This window comes from Somniosus microcephalus, unplaced genomic scaffold (assembly GCF_052327205.1).
Source record: "Somniosus microcephalus isolate GS21.2 unplaced genomic scaffold, FLI_Smic_1.0 unresolved_chr2, whole genome shotgun sequence".
In the NCBI taxonomy this organism is placed as follows: Eukaryota; Metazoa; Chordata; class Chondrichthyes; order Squaliformes; family Somniosidae; genus Somniosus; species Somniosus microcephalus.
Window position 1 is genome coordinate 14211596 of NW_028225180.1, and position 15576 is coordinate 14227171.

The window sequence follows — 15576 nt, forward strand, 5'->3', positions numbered from 1 at the left end:
CTCCAGCTCTGCCTCGACGGCTGGATGAATTGCATATGGTACCGGTCTCGCTTTGAAAAACTTGGGAACTGCATTCTCTTCTATTTTTAATGAGGCGGTTACGCCTTTAAGCGTGCCCAGTTCTAGTTGAAATACCTCTTTGGCGTTAGCTAAGATTGTTGACAATCGTCCAGGAGTGGCGTCTTCATCTTTTTTACCGTCCACCGTCATTGCATGAATGGAATGCCAATCTAAGTTTATCTTCCTGATCCATTCCCGTCCCAATAACGGTGGTCCACCATTTGGCAGTATGTAGAGATACAATTTCCGTATTTTCTTGCCATTGTATTCGACAGGCACCCTTATTTTTCCTCTGGGGTATACTTTTTGCCCCGTATACGTCGTCAAGACGATGGATGTCTCTCTCAAGGGTATGTGTGAAAATAGCCGCTCATAGTCTCGTCGATTCATGATGGTTAGCGCTGATACTGTATCCAATTCCATTTTAACTTGGGACCCTGCTATCGTGAGGGTGACCCAAATGGTTCAGTGATCCTCTTTTGTGATTACATTGTGAAGTTTGAGACAGCTTAATCTCCTGTTCTCGGATTCACTATCGCTCATCTGGTCTTCGGAACTACTGTCCGTCATCTTTTGTACTTTCTTGTACGGTTCCTTAGTAGCCTTTTTGTTGTCGCTGGTCTCCTTCCCAGACCTACAAACTCGTGCAATGTGTCCAATCTTCCCGCATTGTCTGCATATTTTGTCTTTGGACCAGCAGTCCTTCTGGTCATGGTTAGTTCTGCCGCAGCGATAACATTTTGCAAATCCCCGTGTCATTTCGTGGGTGCCGTATTCCTGTGGTTTTTGTTGAATTTCTGCAGCTCCCCTGGCTGCTGCTTCATACGATACTGCCATGCTGAAAGCCTTATCTAGCGTCAGCTCTTTTTCTGCGAGTAACTTCTTCTGTGTTCCTTCACTCAGGAGTCCACAGACAAATTTGTCCCGTAGGGTATCTGCCAGTCCTGCTCCGAACTGGCAGTGCTTTGATAGCTTGCGTAGTTCTGTAAGATACTCAGCATTGCTCTCATCTTTGTGCTGAGTTCTCCTGTGGAATTTAAATCTTTCTGCTATCAACAGCGGTGCAGGGTTTAAGTGCTCCTGTAGAACAGCAACAATTTCGTTAAAACTCTTCGCCTTCGGTTTGGCTGGAGTAATCAGATCCCGCAATAGGCCGTACATTCTAGCACCCATTACGTTTAGCAATATTGATGCCTTTTTCCCCTCCGCTATTTCATTTGCCTTGAAATATACCTCGACTCTTTCCACATACGTGGTCCAGTCCTCTAATGTATTATCAAAAGCAGTGATACAGCCAGTCTTCGGCATCTTGCAAATCTAAAATGGCTTTGCCTTCTTCGCTGATTTAACAAAATGGCGCCTCCCGCGCTTTTCCTTCTTCCCCGCTGTTGTTAGCGCTGCTTTCCAGGGTTTCTTGCGCGTATTCTTTTTCTTTTATTATTTTCCCGTCGTGGAGCGGACCCTCTGGAACACTTCCCTCCCTCTTCTGAGGTCCGAACGCTGCCCAGCTTCGAAACACCGGCCGCGCCCTGTATGCTCCACCCTCTCTCTCTCTCTCCTTGCTTCCCGACTCGCTGCCCGGCCCCGTTGCAGCCCAGGAAGGATCAGAGCACTACCTGCCACCAGCCCGATTAGCTGGGAAACCACGGACCGAGGAACCCAGCCTGGCTCTGGAACGTCGCTCCTGCAAAGCCTTGAACCCGATGATTGACGGTCGACGCCCGTTCCTCGAGTTTCAATGAACTCTTTTTTTTTTCTTCCGACCTTCAACGTCGTCGGAGCTGCTGCTTAGTTGCAGGTAAGTTCTTTCTAACTCGTCGCCAGTGTTATGTCCGTGAATGATTGAGACACGGACTAGCAGGAGAGAACAAACAAGTCTTTACTGGTGGAAGGCATAAACAAAACTAAAGGGGAGGGGGTGTTGCAATATTAATTAAGGAGTCAATTACTGCTGTAAGGAGGGATGATATATTAGCGGGTTCCTCTAATGAGGCCATATGGGTAGAACTTAAAAACAAAAAGGGGGCAAGCACTTTGCTGGGAGTGTACTATAGGCCCCCAAGCAGTCAGGGGGAGATAGAGGAACAGATATGTAGGCAAATCTCAGAGAAGTGCGAAAATAATAGGGTAATAATAGTGGGGGATTTCAACTTCCCCAACATAAATTGGGACAGGCAGAGTGTGAAAGGCTTAGAGGGTGCAGAATTCTTAAAGTGCATCCAGGAGAGCTTTTTGAGACAACATGTAGAAAGTCCTACAAGAGAGGGGGCGGTACTGGACCTAATTCTAGGGAATGTAGCCGGGCAAGTGGTGGAAGTGTCAGTAGGAGAGCATTTTGGCGACAGTGACCATAATTCGGTGAGATTTAAGGTGGTCATGGATAAAGACAAAGACGGCCTGGAAATAAGGGTTCTAAATTGGGGGAAGGCTGATTTTAATATGATAAGGCAGGATCTGGCCAAAGTGGACTGGGAGTAGCTACTTATAGGAAAATCCACATCAAAGCAGTGGGAGACTTTCAGAAGGGAAATAGAGAGAGTACAACGCCAACATGTTCCTGTAAAGGTCAAGGGTGGGACCAACAAGCAAAGGGAACCTTGGATGACAAGGGATATACAAAAATGCATTAGGAAAAAAAGGGGGGCTTTTGGCAGTTACAAAAGACTAAAGACGGAAGAAGCCCTAGAGGAGTATAAAAAGTGCAGGGGCATACTTAAAAAAGAAATTAGGAGGGCGAGGAGGGGCCATGAAATAACACTGGCGAGCAAAATAAAAGAAAATCCTAAGATGTTTTATAAGTATATTAAGGGCAAGAGGATAACCAGGGAAAGGGTAGGGCCCATTAGGGACCAAAGTGGCAATCTGTGTGTAGAGCCAGATGATGTAGGCGGGGTTTTAAATGAATTTTTTGCATCTGTGTTCACTATGGAGAAAGACGATGTAGACATAGAAATCGGGCAAGGGGACTGTGATATACTTGAACATATTAGCATCGAGAGGGAGGAGGTACTAGCGGTTTTAGCAGGCCAAAAAGTGGATAAATCCCCAGGCCCGGACGAGATGTATCCCAGGCTGCTGTGTGAGGCAAAGGAGGAGATTGCAGGGGCTCTGACACAAATTTTCAGAACCTCTCTGGCCACAGGGGATGTACCAGAGGACTGGAGAACAGCTAACGTAGTACCATTATTCAAGAAGGGTAGCAGGGATAAACCAGGGAATTACAGGCCAGTGAGCCTAACATCTGTGGTAGGGAAATTATTGGAAAAAATTCTGAGGGACAAAATTAGTCTCCACTTGGAGAGGCAAGGATTAATCGGGGATAGTCAGCATGGCTTTGTCAAGGGTAAATCATGTCTGACCAATCTGATTGAATTTTTTGAGGGGGTGACTAGGTGTGTGGATGAGGGAAATGCTGTGGATGTGGTATACATGGACTTCAGTAAAGCTTTTGACAAAGTCCCGCATAGGAGACTGGTCAAGAAGGTAAGAGCCCATGGGATCCAGGGTGCCTTGGCGCGTTGGATCCTAAACTGGCTGAGTGGCAGGAGGCAGAGGGTGATGGTCGAAGGTTGCTTTTGTGACTGGAAGCCTGTGTCCAGTGGGGTACCTCAGGGATCGGTGCTGGGTCCCTTGCTGTTTGTGATCTACATAAATGATTTGGATGAGAATGTAAAAGGTATGATCAGTAAGTTCGCAGATGACACGAAAATTGGTGAGGTGGTAAATTGCGAGGAGGAAAGCCTCAGGCTACAGGACGATATAAACGGGTTGGTCAGATGGGCGGAAAAGTGGCAAATGGAATTTAACCCTGAAAAGTGCGAGGTGATGCATTTTGGACGGACAAATAAGGCAAGGGAATACACAATGAGTGGTAGGACCCTAGGAAGTACAGAGGGTCAGAGGGACCTTGGTGTACATGTAAATAGATCCCTGAAGGCAGCGGAACAGGTAGATAAGGTGGTTAAAAAGGCATATGGGATACTTGCCTTCATTAGCCGAGGCATAGAATATAAGAGCAGGGAGGTTATGACGGAGCTGTACAAAACGCTGGTAAGGCCACAGCTGGAGTACTGTGTGCAGTTCTGGTCGCCTCACTATAGGAAGGATGTGATTGCTTTGGAGAGGGTGCAGAGAAGATTCACCAGGATGTTACCTGGGATGGAGCACCTCAGCTATGAAGAAAGACTAAACAGGCTGGGGTTGTTTTCCTTGGAGCAAAGAAGGCTGAGAGGGGACCTGATTGAGGTGTACAAAATGATGAGGGGCATAGATAGGGTAGATAAAGAGGAACCTTTCCCCTTAGTAGGGGGGTCAATAACAAGGGGCCATAGATTCAAGGTAAGGGGCAGGAGGTTTAGAGGGGATTTGAGGAGGAACTTTTTCACCCAGAGGGTGGTTGGAGTCTGGAACTCACTGCCTGAAAGGGTGGTAGAGGCAGGAACCCTCACAACATTCAAGAAGCATTTGGATGAGCACTTGAAATGCCATTGCATACAAGGCTATGGACCAAATGCTGGAAAATGGGATTAGATTGGACAGGGCTTGATGGACGGCGCAGACACGATGGGCCGAAGGGCCTCTTTCTGTGCTGTATAACTCTATGACTCTATGACTAACCAACAGAGGCTCTCTAGCGCCTTTTATACAGGGGTGGTCACTGCCGGTATTGCAGTCTGAGACCAGTTATTCTCTTAAAGGTACATACACAACAGCAGGCCCACAGGCGATAGAGATATTTAATACATTTGTATTTAATCCAGTGGAGAACAGAGAAAAATTAGAAGATGTGCTAAAAAAATATGATGCACATTGCTCTCCCAAAAAGAATGAGACCTATGAAAGATACATCTTCTGTTCTCGGACACAGCAGCAAAATGAGACTTTTGATAGCTTTATAACTGATCTGAAACTGAAAGCACAGACATGTAATTTCTCTGAGCTCAAAGCATCCATGATTCGTGACCAGATTGTGTTTGGTATTCATGATAAAAAAGTCAGGGAACGTCTGTTGAGAGAAACTGAACTAAATTTGGAAAATGCAGTGAAAATATGCCAAGCCAGCGAGCTAGCTCAAAAGCACGCGAAGACTTTCAGTGAAATCAATAATGATGCGATTGTAACGAGTGATAATGCTGCTGTCGGTGCTGTGTCCTATAAGGGGAAGAAACATGGGCAGAACAGAAATGAAAAGCAATCGGAGGATGAAATTTCAAATTGTAAACACTGTGGTTACAAACACCAGTTAAGACAATGCCCAGCGTTTGGAAAAATGTGCACAAAGTGTAATGGAAAGAATGACTTTGCCAAACAATGCTTTTCAAAAGTACAAACTAAGAAAGGGCAACGAGTTAATGTAATTGAGGACATTGATTTAAGTGAGATGTTTTTTGTAGGAATGGTGTCATGTGACAATATCAAAAAGGATACAGAAAATGTGCAGCCCTCAGAAATGGACAATGCTGAACATAAAGTTAATGCAGTAAAAGAGGACAAATGGATGACCCCACTGCAGGTAAATGGAGCATTAGTTACCTTGAAACTAGACACTGGGGCAAAAGCAAACTTAATCAGTATGAGTGACATTAACAATATGAAAGAAAAGCCCAAAATACAGAAAAAGTCAGTACTACTTGTAAGAGCCATAAAAGCTTAAGAAAATACTTTAAAATAGTGGTTAAATGGCATAATACAGTTAATTTACCTGACCGACTTATTGTATTAAGAAACCCCCTATTTTCTTGCTCCAGTAGTATAGTCCGAGACACCCCCTTCATTCTTGCCACAATGGAACAGTCCCTAAGCCACACATGGGTGCAGCCATTTTACAGTTTAAACTGCACGTGGTTGAAGGAGGCAGAAGCTGTGAGGTTTGGAGCAGTACAGTTTTTGACCGTGTTCGTTTATACATGTTTGCTTTGTAATTGCGTTTGTTAAGTGTTATAGTAAACAGTTTAAAAGACAAAGCTATGTTTGGGAACGTTTTATTTCGACACGCGTCTACTCGTTGTTAAAAACCCCACAGCTCAGTGGCTGCCTGTTTGGAAACTAAGAAGCGCCACTACACTACTGAAGGACTATAATGGACAGAAAATAGATAGCTTAGATGTATGCAGAATTAAAGTGACAGTCAAAGACAAAGTGCATCATCTCATGTTTCCTGTTGTGGCTGAAAGGCTTGATTCACTACTGGGTGACAAAGCTTGTGAGGACTTAAACTGGTCAAAAGAGTCTACCGTATAAAATGTGCCATAAGCAGACCAGATGACTCGGTGGATTCTGTCGTGAATAATTTCCAGGATGTGTTCAAAGGATTTGGAGTTCTACCATTCACTTACAAGATCCAGCTAAAGCAGGATGCTCAGCCAGTGGTACATGCTCCACGAAGAGTTCCAGCACCCCTGCGTGACCGGCTCAAGAATGAACTGGACAGAATGGCCACACTAGGAGTCATCAGGAAAGTCGAAGAGCCAACAGACTGGGTTAACTCCATGGTGTGTGTAAAGAAAAAGAACAATGATCTAAGAATATGCATGGATCCAAAGGACTTAAATGCAAACATAAAACGTGAACACTACCAGATTCCCAAGCGAGAAGAAATCACTAGTGAAATGTCAGGTGCCAGATATTTTACAAAGCTCGATGCCTCACAAGGATTTTGGCAACTAAAACTGGATGAAGAGAGCACCAAATACTGTACCTTCAACACACCATTTGGCAGATATTGTTTCCTCAGAATGCCTTTCGGGATAATATCTGCATCTGAAATCTTTCATAGAGCGATGGAACACATAATTGAAGGTCTGGAAGGAGTTCGGGTCTATGTTGGTGACATCATCATCTGGGGCTCCACACTGAAAGAACACAATGAGAGACTGACTAAAGTGCTACAGAGCATACGCTGGAATGGACTGAAGCTCAACAAAGCCAAGTGTCAATTTGGCGTCCAGGAAGTCACTTTCCTAGGAGATAATCTATCTGGTAAAGGAATAGAGCCAGATATGGAAAAAGTAAACGCCATACTCAAAATGCCCCGACCCACTGACAAAATAGGAGTGCTACGCATCATGGGGACGATAAACTTCATTGGAAAGTTCATCCCTAACTTGTCAGCCAAGACAGCCTGTCTGCGAGACCTGCTACATAAAACAAATGAGTTCGCATGGACAGAAAGACATGAACAAGAGTGGATGAACCTCAAAACAGTGCTGACAACCACACCTGTACTCACCTTCTTTGACACAACCAAAAGAATCAAAGTGTCAATGGATGCATCAAAAGATGGCCTAGGTGCGGTCTTGCTACAAGCAGAGGGTGAAGATTGGAAGCCTGTTGCCTATGCCTCCAGGTCTATTACTGATACTGAGTGTCGATACGCCCAGATTGAAAAGGAATGTCTAGGCTTGGTATTTGGACTAGAAAAGTTTCATGGCTACATATATGGACTTCCCACCTTCACAGTTGAGACAGACCACAGCCCTCTGGTTGCCATCATAAAAAAAATCCTGAATGAGAAGTCTCCAAGGATTCAACGACTCATGATGAAGCTGCAAAGATATGACTTTGAACTGATCTACACATCAGGCAAATACATAGTGTTAGCAGATGCACTATCCCAAGCACCCACAATGAGTCATGTGAGCTCTACTGAAGAAGACGTGGATGTTCATGTGAGTATGGTCACTGCTGCGCTGCCCGTGTCAGACACAAAATCAAAGCAAATAGCAGAAGAAACAGTAAAAGATACAGTATTACAAACAGTAATAGAGAACATTCACCATGGTTGGCCAAAAGGTTCCTGTCCAAAATATTTTCACATAAGGTCAGAATTGAGTGTCGCAAGTGGAGTATTACTAAAATAGAACAGAATAGTCATTCCACAGGCTCTACGTCAAGACATGCTCAAAAGGATTCATGAGGGACACCTCGGAATTGAAAAATGCAAAAGGAGAGCAAGAGACACTGTTTATTGGCCTGGCATAAATAAGGAGACACTGTTTATTGGCCTGGCATAAATAAGGACATTGAGAACATGATAGGCAAATGTGAGACATATCAGAAACACCAAAACAAACAAGCAAAGGAACCAATGATAGTAGCTGACATACCAATAGCAGCATGGCAAAAGGTTGGTATGGACCTTTTTCATTTAAATGGTAAAGACTATCTAATAGTGATTGACCACTATTCTAACTATCCTGAGATGGCGCTGCTCTCAAGCACCACAGCAAGCAGTGTCATAATGCATGTGAAATCCATCTTCGCCAGACATGGAATTCCCAGGATTGCCGTTAGCGACAATGGTCCGTGCTTCAACTGTAAGGAGTGGCAACAGTTTGCAGCACATTATGACTTTCAGCACATCACATCCAGTCCTTTGTATGCTCAGTCAAATGGTAAGGCAGAGAAAGGTGTTCAAGTTCTCAAGCAGCTACTGAAGAAAGCGACAGAAAGCAAGTCTGATCCTTATCTCGCCCTGCTGAGCTACCGAGCCTCTCCTTTAGACTGTGGTTCTTCACCTGCTGAACTACTAATGGGTCGCAAGTTGCGCACCACGCTACCCTGCTGTGCAAAAGAACAGCAAAGTGAGGAACTGAGACAGAGACTTCAACTGTTAAAGCTGAAACAGAAATCATACTATGACAAGTCATCCAAAACTCTAAAACCATTGACAAGGGATGATGTTGTCAGGATTGAGGATCCAGATGCATGGAACAGGAAAGCTACAGTTCTTGAGGAAGTAGGACCAAGGTCATACACTGTTAGAACTGAGGAAGGACAGATTCTCAGGAGGAACCGCCGTTCCCTCCTAAAAACACAAGAGACTATTCAAGACCAGATTGATGACAATGCCGCAACTGCATCTTGTCATTCACCGCCAGAACAATCTCATGAAGACACATCAGACTTACCCGTGTTGAGAAGATCCACACGTGAAGTAAAAGAGCCTGATAGACTTAATCTTTGAGTACAATGTAAAGCTTTGAAAATGTGTTGACTGTTTTGAAAATGTTTATGTTTATAGAGCACTAACAAAGTGTTACTGATATTATCTTTATTGTTTTCTTGAAAGTTGATTGATATTGATTTTGTTAAACCTCAAAGAAAGGGGGATGTAATGATCAATAACATGTCATTCTATAGTGGACACTAGGTGGAGCCATAGAGCTGTGTAGAGCAGTATATAAGACTACACTACCCAGCTGTATATATATATTAAGAGTACAATACCCATGAGGCACTAGGCTACCCATAAGGCAACAGTCAAGATGGAAGCCTCTACAGATACTGTACCAGTCCACATGTGCTCAATAAAGTAACTAGCAAAAGCTAGCTGTGTTCATAATAAGAATGTCTATTTATTAATGAACATAAGACATGTAACTAGTGGAGTAGTCAAAGGGGAACAGGTAGATGTGGTCTATCTGGATTTTCAGAAGGCCTTCGATAAGGTCCCACACAAGAGGTTGGTGAACAAGATTAGGGCCCATGGGATTGGAGGTAATATACTAGCATGGATTGTGAATTGGTTAACAGACAGAAAACAAAGAGCAGGGATAAACGGGTCTTTTTCAGGATGGCAGACTGTGACTAGTGGGGTACCGCAAGGATCGGTGCTTGGGCCCCAGCTGTTCACAATCTATATCAATGATTTGGATGAGGGGACTAAATGTAACATTTCAAAATTTGCGGATGATACAAAGCTAGGTGGCAGTGTCAGTTGTGAAGAGGATGTGAAGAGGCTTCAAGGGGATCTCGACAGGCTCAGTGAGTGGGCGAGAACATGGCAGATGGATTATAATATGGATAAATGTGAAGGGAAGGGGGAGGGGCGGCAGAGGGAGGGGTGAGAGAGGGAGGGGGAGGGATGAGAGAGGGAGGGGGAGGGCCGGGAGGAGGAGTGGCGGGAGGGGAGAGGCGGGAGAGTGAGGGGAGGGGCAGAGGCGGGAGAGGGAGGGTCGAGGGAGGGAGGGGGCGGGGTGAGAGAGGGAGAGGGTGAGATGGGGAGGGGCGGGAGAGGGAGGGAGGGGTGAGAGAGGGAGAGGGCGAGATGGGGAGGGGCGGGAGAGGGAGGGAGGGGTTGAGAGTGGGTAGGGGGTGGGAGGAGGAGTGGCGGGGAGGAGAGAGGCTGGAGAGTGAGGGGAGGGGGAGAGGCGGGAGAGGGAGGGCAAGGGAGAGGGGAGGGAGTGAGAGGGAAGGGGAGGATGTGGAGGGGGAGGGACAGGAAATTTCTAAATTTGCGGATGACACCAAATTGCGGAGAGACATATTCAATACTGAGGAGGACTGCAACAAGTTACAGGAGGACATTAATTAACTTGCAGAATGGGCATATAATTGACAAATGAAGTTCAACACAGATAAATGTGAGGTGTTACATTTTGGTAGGAAGAATAGGGAGGTCACTTATCACTTGGAGGTTGCGAGTCTAGGTGGGGTAGAGGAACAAAAGGATCTCGGAGAACAAATACACAAATCACTAAAAGTTGCGACGCAGGTTAGCAAGGCCACAAAAAAAGCAAACCAAGCACTAGGGTTTATTTCTAGAGGGATAGAATTGAAAAGTAGGGAAGTTATCGAAACATCGAACCTTGGTTAGACCACACTTGGAGTACTGCGTACAGTTCTGGTCGCCATATTATAAATAGGATATCGAGGCACTGGAGAGGGTGCAGAGAAGATTTACAAGGATGATACCAGAAATGCGAGGGTATACATATCAGGAAAGGATGAACAGGCTGGGTCTCTTTTCTCTTGAAATAAGAAGGCTGAGGGGTGACCTAATAGAGGTCTTTAAAATGATGAAAGGTTTTGATAGAGTGGATACAGAGAGAATGTTTCCACTTGTGGGGAAGAGCATAACTAGAGGCCATCAATATAAGATCGTCACCAAGAAATCCAATAGGGAATTCAGGAGAAACTTCTTTACCCAGAGAGTGGTGAGAATGTGGAACTCGCTGCCACAGGGAGTGGTTGAAGCGAATAGTATCGATGCATTTAAGGGGAGGCTGGACAAGGAGATGAGGGAGAAGGGAATCGAGGGTTACGCTGATAGATTTAGATGAGGAAAGACGGGAGGAGGCTCGAGTGGAGCATAAACGCCGGCGTGGACTGGTTGGGCCGAATGGCCTCTTTCTGTGCCATATATCCGATGGAATCCTGTGTAAATGCATCTCAGCTACTCGTCTCAAACCAGGCCCTGTGGGAGCGAGTTCCACATTCTCACCACTCTCTGGGTCAAGAAGTTTCTCCTGAATTCCTTAGTTTAGCAGCAACTTTGAAAAGGGGGAATGGGAGATAAACTTGAAGTGGGAACATTCGCAGGGCTACGGGGAAAGAGCAGGGGGGAGTGGGACTAATTGGGCAGAATCTTTCAAAGATTCAAAGGCACAGGCACGGTGGGCCGAATGGCCTCCTTGTTTGCTGTATCATTCTGTGATTGTTCAGGGATGGACCATTGTGAATGTTTGTTTGGGCCCCACCTCCTTGTTAACAATAGTAAGATTAAAATAGGTAATTAAAATGCAGGTGGCTCCATAGCTCAGGGGTTAGAGCACTGGTCTTGTAAACCAGGGGTCGTGAGTTCAAATCTCACTGGGGCCTTCTCAATTTTGACTTCTGTTTCTAAATTCACCATCAATCAGCAACACCACCAACCAGACCGGTTCACTCCGCACTTTAAACACATCCCTCAGCAGTTTCACTTACCAGCCCCAGTTTGGGACCAAACAGATTCAATCGCGGCTTTCAAAAGGGAATTGGATAAGTACCTGAAGGATCAATATTGTCAGGGCTACGGGAAAAGGGTGGGGGAGTGGGACTAGCTGAAGTGCTCTTGCAGAGAGCCGGCACGGGCTCGACGGGCCGAATGGCCTCCTTCTGTGCTGTAACCATTCTTCGATTCCATGATATCAAATCTCAGACCCACCAATATATCCTGATATTTCACATTTCCTGCCTAGATTGATTCCTGGGATGAGAGGGCTGTCCTATGAGGAGAGATTGTGTAGAATGGGCCGATACTCTCTGGAGTTTAGAAGAATGAGAGGTGATCTCATTGAAACATACAAGATTCTGAAGGGGATTGACAGGGTAGATGCTGAGAGACTGTTTCCCCCTGGCTGGAGAGTCTAGAACTAGGGGTCACAGTCTCAGGATAAGGGGTCGGCCATTTAAGACCGAGATGAGGAGGAATTTCTTCACTCAGAGGGTTGTGAATCTTTGGAATTCTCTGCCCCAGAGGGCTGTGGATGCTGAGTCTTTGAGAATATTCAAGGCTGCGATCGATAGAATTTTGGACTCATTGGGAATTAAGGGATATGGAGATCGGGCGGGAAAGTGGAGTTGAGGTCGATGATCAGCCATGATCTTATTGAATGGCGGAGCAGGCTCGAGGGGCCGTGTGGCTGACTCCTGCTCCTCTTTCTTATATTCTTAAAGAAATTATTATTATTTCTAAAAAAACAGTACTAGCAAAATTAATGGGACTAAAAGTCGACAAATCCCAAGGACCAGATGACCTACTTCTTAGGGTTTTGAAAGAGGTGGCCATTGGGATAGTGGACGCATTGGTTGTCATCTTCCAAAATTCTATAGATTCTGGAACGGTTCCTGCAGATTGGAGGACAGCAAATGTAACCCCGCTATTTAAGAAAGGAGGGAGAGAGAAAACGGGGAACTACAGACCTGTTAGCCTCACATCAGTAGTTGGGGAAAATGCTGGAATCTATTATAAAGGATGCAATAACTGGGCACTTAGAAACTAATAGTAAGATTGGGCAGAGTCAGCATGGATTTATGAAAGGGAAATCCTGTTTGACAAACCTATTGGAGTTTTTTGAGGATGTAACTAGTGGAGTAGACAAAGGGGAGCAATAGATGTGGTGTATCTGGATTTTCAGAAGGCCTTCGATAAGGTCCCACACAAGAGGTTGGTGAACAAAATTGGGCACATGGAATTGGAGGTAATATACTAGCATGGATTGAGAATTGGTTAACAGACAGAAAACAAAGAGTAGGGATAAACGGGTCTTTTTCAGGATGGCAGGATGTGACTAGTGGGGTACCGCAAGGATTGGTACTTGGGCCCTAGCTATTCACAATCTATATCGATGATTTGGATGAGGGGACTAAATGTAACATTTCCAAATTTGCTGATGACACAAAGCTAGGTGGCAGTGTCAGTTGTGAAGAGGATGTGAAGAGGCTTCAAGGGGATCTCGACAGGCTCAGTGAGTGGGCGAGAACATGGCAGATGGAATATATTGTGGATAAATGTGAAGGGAAGGGGGAGGGGCGGGAGAGGGAGGGCAAGGGAGAGGAGTGGGAGAGAGAGGGAAGGGGAGGAGGTGGAGGGAGGGGGATGGACGGGAAATTTCTAAATTTGCGGATGACACCAAATTGCGGCGAGAGATAGTCAATAATGAGGAGGACTGCAACAAGTTACAGGAGGACATTAATTAACTTGCAGAATGGGCATATAATTGACAAATGAAGTTCAACACAGATAAATGTGAGGTATTACATTTTGGTAGGAAGAACAGGGAGGTCACTTATCACTTGGAGGGTGCGAGTCTGGGTGGGGTCGAGGAACAAAGGGATCTCGGAGAACAAATACACAAATCACTAAAAGTTGCGACACAGGTTAGCAAGGCCACAAAAAAGCAAACCAAGCACTAGGGTTTATTTCTAGAGGGATAGAATTGAAAAGTAGGGAAGTTATCGAAACTTCGAACCTTGGTTAGACCACACTTGGAGTACTGCGTACAGTTCTGGTCGCCATATTAAAGAAAGGACATACAGGCACTGGAGAGGGTACAGAGAAGATTTACAAGGATGATACCAGAAATGCGAGGGTGTACATATCAGGAAAGGATGAACAGGCTGGGTCTCTTTTCTCTTGAAATAAGAAGGCTGAGGGGTGACCTAATAGAGGTCTTTAAAATGATGAAAAGTTTTGATAGAGTGGATACAGAGAGAGTGTTTCCACTTGTGGGGAAGAGCATAACTAGAGGCCATCAATATAAGATCGTCACCAAGAAATCCAATGGGAATTCAGGAGAAACTTCTTTACCCAGAGAGTGGTGAGAATGTGGAACTCGCTGCCACAGGGAGTGGTTGAAGCGAATAGTATCGATGTATTTAAGGGGAGGCTGGACAAGGAGATGAGGGAGAAGGGAATCGAGGGTTACGCTGATAGATTTAGATGAGGAAAGACGGGAGGAGGCTCGAGTGGAGCATAAACACCGGCATGGACTGGTTGGGCCGAATGGCCTCTTTCTGTGCCGTATATCCGATGGAATCCTGTGTAAATGCATCTCAGCTACTCGTCTCAAACCAGGCCCTGTGGGAGCGAGTTCCACATTCTCACCACTCTCTGGGTCAAGAAGTTTCTCCTGAATTCCTGAGTTTAGCAGCAACTTTGAAAAGGGGGAATGGGAGATACACTTGAAGTGGAAACATTCGCAGGGCTACGGGGAAAGAGCAGGGGGGAGTGGGACTAATTGGACAGAATCTTTCAAAGAGCCGGCACAGGCACGGTGGGCCGAATGGCCTCCTTGTGTGCTGTATCATTCTGTGAATGTTCAGGGATGAACCATTGTGAATGTTTGTTTGGGCCCCACCTCCTTGTTAACAATAGTAAGATTAAAATAGGTAATTAAAATACAGGTGGCTCCATAGCTCAGGGGTTAGAGCACTGGTCTTGTAAACCAGGGGTCGTGAGTTCAAATCTCACTGGGGCCTACTCAATTTTGACTTCTGTTTCTAAATTCACCGTCAATTAACGACACTGTCGACACATCAACCAGAACAATTCACTCCGCACTTTAAACACAGCCCTCAGCAGTTTCACTTTCCAGCCCCAGTTTGTGACCAAGCAGATTCAACCGTGGCTTTCAAAAGAGAATTGGATAAGCACCTGAAGGATCAATATTGTCAGGGCGACGGGGAAAGGGCGGGGGAGTGGGACTAGCTGAAGTGCTCTTGCAGAGAGCTGGCACGGGCTCGACGGGCCGAATGGCCTCCTTCTGTGCTGTAACCATTCTTCGATTCCATGATATCAAATCTCAGACCCACCAATATATCCTGATATTTCACATTTCCTGCCTAGATTGATTCCTGGGATGAGAGGGCTGTCCTATGAGGAGAGATAGTGTAGAATGGGCCGATACTCTCTGGAGTTTAGAAGAATGAGAGGTGATCTCATTGAAACATACAAGATACTGAGAGGTTGTTTCCCCCTGGCTGGAGTGTCTAGAACCAGGGGTCACAGTCTCAGGATAAGGGGTCGGCCATTTAAGACCGAGATGAGGAGGAATTTCTTCACTCAGAGGGTTGTGAATCTTTGGAATTCTCTGCCCCAGAGGGCTGTGGATGCTGAGTCTTTGAGAATATTCAAGGCTGAGTTCGCTAGAATTTTGGACTCATGGGGAATTAAGGGATATGGAGATCGGGCGGGAAAGTGGAGTTGAGGTCGATGATCAGCCATGATCTTATTGAATGGCGGAGCAGGCTCGA

The 15576-nt window shown here is 45.5% G+C and overlaps 2 non-coding genes across 2 annotated transcripts; both read left to right on the top strand.

Annotated features, from left to right (window-relative positions):
• The first annotated feature begins 11588 nt into the window (after window positions 1–11588).
• trnat-ugu (transfer RNA threonine (anticodon UGU)) lies at window positions 11589–11661 on the top strand. The gene has a single exon. It is a non-coding gene; the product is annotated as a tRNA-Thr (tRNA).
• Window positions 11662–14729: 3068 nt separating this feature from the next.
• Window positions 14730–14802, top strand: trnat-ugu (transfer RNA threonine (anticodon UGU)). Its single transcript has one exon. It is a non-coding gene; the product is annotated as a tRNA-Thr (tRNA).
• The last annotated feature ends 774 nt before the right edge of the window (window positions 14803–15576 follow it).